This window comes from Miscanthus floridulus, chromosome 11 (genome assembly GCF_019320115.1).
Source record: "Miscanthus floridulus cultivar M001 chromosome 11, ASM1932011v1, whole genome shotgun sequence".
NCBI classification, from domain to species: domain Eukaryota; kingdom Viridiplantae; phylum Streptophyta; class Magnoliopsida; order Poales; family Poaceae; genus Miscanthus; species Miscanthus floridulus.
This window is the reverse complement of record NC_089590.1, coordinates 18,145,756-18,152,932: the sequence shown is the minus strand read 5'-3', so window position 1 is coordinate 18,152,932 and position 7,177 is coordinate 18,145,756. Positions and strand designations below refer to the sequence as shown.

Here is a 7,177-nt window from a genome sequence, read left to right as displayed (position 1 = left end):
GAATACTCTCGAGTGAAGTGCTACAATGGTATAATTATTTGTGCGCTTCTAGATTCCTTTTCATTCATATATCTTTATATTCTTTCTACTCACATAAAATGATAAAGAACTACTTAGTATTATTCTAGTAGTGATGCTAGGCAGTACCAACAAGCATCTCTGGCACCATCACTAGGGATGACAACCTACTAAAGTAATGTTAGGAGATGTAGGTAATTAATAGGTGGCTACTAAAACAAGTGACAAGGTATCTAGACAAAGGAAGTATTGATAAACTTATGCTTGTTTATGTGATCGAGATAAACCACTAACCTCTGCTAAATAGGCTTAACCTTGTTTTGTCTACTTGTGTATCTTATGTAGGGTAATGTATCATCGGTTTTAACCTTCCGACAAATTATGTTGAAGATCCCAAAGCATTAATCAGGAGAACTAGAGCCAAACTCAAGAAAGTCCCAGCTTCAGAATTAGAAGACAACCAGATAAGGTGAAGATTAACACTAGAATTTGAAGCCATGGCTGACCAGACTCTTCGTGAATTCTCTACTCCAACCACTACCAACATCCGTGCTGGACCTAATGTCAATGTTGGAGATGATGGATTCGAGCTCAAGCCAGCTCTCATCAACATGGTGCAAGCTAGCTAGTTTTGTGAAAAGGCACATGAAGATGCGAGTGCACATCTCCAACACTTCCTGGAGATCTGTAGCACTTTCACCATCCAAGGAATAACCAAGGACACCATACTACTTTGCCTCTTCCCATTCTCACTTTTGGGGAAGGCGAAGTAGTGGTTCTACACCAACAAAGATAGAAAGACTACATGGGATAACTGCTCCACTGCCTTCCTAGCCAAGTTCTTTCCCACGGGCATGACCAATGCTCTTTGTCAGAGAATCTCAAGCTTCTAGCAACAACATGATGAATCTATCATTGAGGCATGGGGATGCTTTCAAGACTACATTGCAGAATGTCTCCATCATGGGATAGAAAATTGGCTACTCATGCAGACCTTCTACCATTGGTTAACCAACAGTACTCATGAGACTATGGATGCTGTAGCCAGAGGTGCATTTCTGTCACTCACACTTCCCGCTGCAACAACTCTTGTAGAGAAGATGGCCTCCAACCAAGGTTGGAATGAAGAATGAGTTTAGACCCATAAGAGGGGTGGAGGTATGCATCAACTCAAGGAGGTAGATATGCTATCTGCCAAGATGGACCTACTGATGGAGAAGCTCAAAGACCAAGCTAATGAGAAGAAAGAAGTCATGCACATTCATGATTCCTGTATGACATGAGAAGAGTGTGGAAACACTGGGCATTTATGGAACAACTACCCTAAAACCCATGAGGATGTGAACTTTGTCAACAACTACTTTTGTCCTCAACAAAATCAAGGATGGAACCAGCAACAGAGGCCAAACTACCAAAGTAACTACCAAGGTAACCCTCAACGTAACAATTATAATAACTTCAATCAACCACCCTTAACAGAATTAATTACTAGCCAATCTAGACTCATGGAAGGATTACCTAAGAAGGTAGCTACCAATGATAAAATTCTAGAAAATATAAGTAATAGAATGGATAGCTTTGCTTCTGCCATTAAGAACCAGCATAGCTTTAATAAAATGATAGAATCACAAATAGCTCAGTTGACGGCTGTTGTTCCTCCATCTGACAAAGGTAAGATTCTGGGGCAACTAGAAGATTTAGAAACTACAAATCTTGTCGATATTCACAATGTAGCTTAATACTACACAGAGCCATCGACAAAAAGGTGAATAGATTATACCTTGCCAGAAAAGAAGGGCGACCTAGGGAGACCTGTCATCCCCGTCGCCATTGGACCTCACATCTTCTAGGAAGCTATCTATGACTTTGGAGCAAGTGTCAACATCATGCCTAAGGTAATTTATGAGAAAATCCTAGGAGATCCTTTGTTGTACACAAATATGCATTCACAACTTGCAAATCAGTCACTCTACTACCCCAAGGGAGTTCTTAAAGATGCCATTTTTCAAGTGGGACAATCATATGTTCCCATAGATTTTGTGGTTTTGGAAATAGGTGGAGATGAAAGGGCACCCATCATCTTGGGCCAACCTTTCCTAAGCTCCACAAAGGCCACCATCTACACGGACAGTGCCAAGATCTATTTTACAATTAAGCATAAAAAGGAAAAGTTTTCTTTCAAGAATCATATCCTGCAATCTCCCGGACATCCTTAGATGTCATACCTGTCCAAATAGACAACAATGACTAAGAAGAAGAATAATAGAAGAAGAAGGAAGAACAAGTTCAAGTAGCCACAAGAAGAATCAGTCAACATGATCAACACACTTAGAATAGAGTACGACCACCTCCTCGCTTCACCATTCCTTGCCAAGAAGGATGATCTTGGTGTACCGATGATCGAGTGTACCATTGTACAAAGAATCTTCCACAAGACCTTCTGCGACATTGGATCGGGTGTCAACATAATGTCCAAGCTAACATATGAATAGTATTTTGGTAACGAACCCTTGTACCCTACATATATGTAGTTGCAGATGGTAGACCAATCAATCCGATTCCTGGAAGGAAAGCAAATGACATTATTGTAAGAATACACGACCACTTTGCCCCTACTGACTTCAAGGTTTTGGACATGGGAGAAGAAGAAGACAATACACCCATCATCCTAGGAAGACCGTTCCTCAACACCACTAACGCGATCATCTCCGTCGGATCTGCACAAGTCCACTTCCAATTCCCTGAAGAAAAGGTACGTTGTTATTTCAATAGTTATACTAATTATGAGTAGCCAAAGAAGAACCACTCTAGGAGGAGAAGTCAATCATTCTGACATTAAGGGAACCAACCCCTGTGGAATGAATGGGAGGAAGATGAACAACCTGAAGAATTTATGAAAAAAGAATCTACACTGCCTAGGTCAAGCCTACTGGCCAAGCAGGTGTGGAAGGAGAAGGTGACATCATCAGAATCACAAGAGGTGCACCCATCAGGGTCTCCATCACCGAGATCGGATGATTCACCTAAAGAATGAATAAGACTAGAGTAAAGTCCTATTCGGAGGACTTAAAAATCTGAACCCTCACCATGAGGTAATATCGGTAGTTAACCATATTTATTTTCAGTATTGCATGAATTGTTCTTACTTTAGCACATGTACTTTTCTACATTTGCATTGCATTAATTAAAAATATATGCATACATCTAGTTATATTTCATTTTTTGTATATAAAGAAAAATGAAAAGTTTTATTACTTCATATCATCATCGCATAAGAAAAGAAAATAAAAATATTATTGCATCCTTAAGCCCCATGTGAATAATTTTCATGGTGTAACAAGCCCAAGGAATATTCACCGTGGTGGCATAAAAATAATATATGTGTATATACTATGCCTACATATTTTCTCTCTTGCATATAAAAAATAGAAAATCCAAAAATATTAGATAGACATCCTATTAAAATTCTGCAATTAGAAAATCTATCTAAACCCACAAGAACAAATCTCTGAATGGTTGACCGCTAACCCCTTATCTTAATTGAGCCACGAGTTTGTTCTTGTTGGAGTATTTTGCAGGATGATTCACATGATCAAGTGTAAGTTCACTCGGTTTCTTCATCTCACTCCACTTGTGGATGAGAAGGACATACGCCGATAAACCCGCTCTGAGAAACATCAATCAACATCCAACAATCGACCATGACAACATCCAGTTTGGAGGAGGAGCATCCCCCATGTATCTAGCTAAGTATTTCCTTCTTTTAGTTTTACTATTAGAAAGTTTGCTTTATATTAGCTAAAGAAATAAAAAGATGCATAACAAAAAAATATCTTAGCCAGTTATATATATTATAAGGTGTGAACTTAAAACTTGAAAACAAAATAAAAAGTGTGTTTAGTTTTCTTTCTAGTTTAATTTTTCTTAGAAAAAAGAAATGAGCCAAATAAATAAAAGGACTCTAAAGATAATCTTTTACAATGGAAATGATGAATAGTTGCTCTGTCATAATCCCTTTTAAGTACCTAGTTTATAGTCTTGAATTCTCCCGAGTTTTGGATAAGACTGTTTTGATATATGAATTTACTCTGAACCTGAAACTTGTGGGTAGCATATGCTTGATCTAAGTCTAGGTAATTGATGGATATGATATGAGAAGGTTTGAGCTACTATTTATCTTGTTCCAAGTGATACTAAAGTTTCAGAGATTTATCTTTTGAAAAATATAGAAATGCTTCATGATGAGTTCCTTGTATGAAAAAGCTTGAATTCCTACCATAGCCATAAATGATATTTAGACTAGGAAAACTTCCACTCATATATGTTTCATGCTTTTGCATTGAGTTTAGTCAAGCTTTGTTGACCCTTATGAGAGGTTTGTCACACTCTTAAAGTCAAGCTCACGTACACACCACCCACATATGCACTACTCCTACACTAGGGGTAGGTGCAAAAATATGTCATTCCATTTAGATCCACTTAAAAATATTTTACTCCTACACTGGGAGTGAACACCAAAAATATACCCTATAGGATATTCCCCAAATGAATGCTCCAAAGTTCTTGTTGGTCTCTCTCAAAAGTTTTGCTGTAGAAAAAAGAAGCATGTGGCTATGCAAAAGTTATTAAAAAAAGAAAGAGTATTGAAAAAAATGGACAAGTGTCCGAGATATCTAAAACAATGGGTACTCAGATGCCCGCATGAAAAAAAGAGAAGAAAGAAAGAGATGAATAAGATAGCCCATGTTTTCTTACAAGGTTATGTTTCCAAATTCTAGAAAAAGAGATAAGTTTTCAAGGAGCAAAGTAGAAATAGGTTAGCCACCATATATACACCATACATTCACACACATGAACATCTTGATTTGATTGTATGACTCAACTCTCTTTGGATCCAAGGTTTGACTTTACAATATATGTATTGCAAGTATGCCCTTTCATGCTTTTTCTACACCTATGAGCTCCATATAAGCTTTAGTTGTAGGAAGAAAAAGGCATAACATCACAATTGCCTTTGGTAAGGATCCACAAATACCATATATATTGAGAGACTTGAGAGTGTCATACAATGGAAGCTCTGAGTTTTATTTTGAAAACTTAGAAAAACTCTAGAATACTGGTTGAACAAAGAACTTGAGACATAGTGCTTGACTTGATTGTTCTATCTTTCGATTGCTCAAGACCTAAGTGAAGGCTAAGAAGCCCCATGGTTGAAGATAATATGGGTGAGTTTGAAAGTCAGATCGGTTTATTCTAATCTAGAGGAGAATTCTTGTTTGAATGCATGTGTACTTTTGAGGAGTGAAAGCATTAAAGCAACTCCTGATCCAATTTTTGCTAAGTTTAATTTTGCTAATGGACTAGCAAAGGTTAAGCTTGGGGGAGCTTGTTGATGGTAATCAACAACCATTATAAACCATCAAAGAAACATGAATAAGGGCATAAATATGATCACCAACAAAGGTCTAGGGGTTTAAACTAATAAATTCCATCAGTTTTGGTGAATCTATATTTTTTGTAGGGTTTAACCAGAAAGCCGTCTAGGTGGACCTACATGTCAGATTTAATTGTGCTTATTCGCCGTGAAAAGGACACTAGAAGGTTCTAGAGGACACCATGCCAAGGTAGAGAGGCAGAGGCTACCAGGTGGGGCTGGCCAGCCCTACCTGCTGGCCACCCAGCCCCTAGGCTGACTTGTCGGTCTCTACATTGTAATGTCAGTTCTCCACCGCCTCCTAGGTTGCATCTACGTCGTTCCTTAAGTCGATTTGATCCAAGGGCTCATGTTTGATGCTTTGGGCTATATATACCAGCCCCTCCCACCCCCCTGAGACATCAAGTCATTTGAGAAGATAGAAACCCTAAATCATCCTTAGAGCTCCATCAATTCTAGGGCATAGCTAGTTAGGCTAGGTCTAGAGGGAGGCAAGCAGGCTTCACTTGGATTCCTGATCATGTCAAGAGCGTGGTTCGGTATAATCCTTGTACCCCCTCTCTTTTGTATCTCTATTGTTATTATATGCTTGCTACAATTGTTATAATAATATTAGTATTCATCTTATTCATGTTCTTTGTTATAATGTTCATCGTCTACTTTGATTATATACTTAGTATAGCTAGTTTATCATTATGTTTATGCATAGGTTCGCAAAGCGCGCGCTCCAAAATACACGGGGTGAGTGGTCGACATTGTATAAGCATGGTGCTTATACGTTGTTTACATATGGATACACCCTATATTTCGGGCCATGTGGTAGATCACGGATGTGACACTCCTATTAAGTCCTTTGTAGTCCATTCTCTGATATAGGTAGCACGTTGGATGTGGTTACGAAGGAAGGGATAGCTCTATTCTTAATCTTATTTAGTAATATCCCTTAAGTGTAGATATAAAGATGATCTTAGCCATGATTACTAGTTGTAATTGTACTAATCAATGTATGCTTTGACTTGTAATTAAGAATGACTTAGGAATTATTCCTCTAATATTCTACCTGACCATGCTAATGCCATAGAAAGGATTACTCTGAGTGATTTATCATCATCATTGATCAATACTTATCATATCTCTTATCCTATGACTTACCCCTGTTATGAGTAGAATATTGGCTATGGTTTACTTCTCCATCAATGGTATAAGTTATTAATACTTGTCCATGCTAGACCTTCCCTATAGTAAAATACAAATAACGATACCTAGAATACTCTCGGGTGAAGTGCTACAATGGTATAATTAGATGTGCCCTTGTAGATTCCTTTTCATTCATATATCTTTGTATTATTTCTAGTCACATAAAATGATAAAGAACTACTTAGTATCATTCTAGTAGGGATGCTAACTAGTACCAACAAGCATCTCTAGCACCATCACTAGGGATGACAACCTAGTAAAGTAATGTTAGGAGATGTAGGTAATTAATAGGTGGCTACTAAAACAAGTGACAAGTTAATAAATACCAACAACGGTTTTCTGGATAAACCCTGCTGAAAACATAGATTCACCAAAACTCATAGAATTTATTAGTTTAAATCCCTAAACCTATGTTTGGTGATGGAATTAAGTATATATGTAGGTTATGTTGATGGTTTATAATTAGTATTAGTGACTGTCAACATGTGGCACATGCCGCGAATAAGGACGGGGTCACGCAGAAGCATT

The 7,177-nt window shown here is 37.9% G+C and overlaps 1 non-coding gene across 1 annotated transcript; it reads right to left on the bottom strand.

The window, feature by feature from the left end:
• Window positions 1–881: 881 nt before the first annotated feature.
• LOC136495011 (small nucleolar RNA R71) lies at window positions 882–988 on the bottom strand. Its single transcript, XR_010768805.1, has one exon. It is a non-coding gene; the product is annotated as a small nucleolar RNA R71 (small nucleolar RNA).
• Window positions 989–7,177: the final 6,189 nt, after the last annotated feature.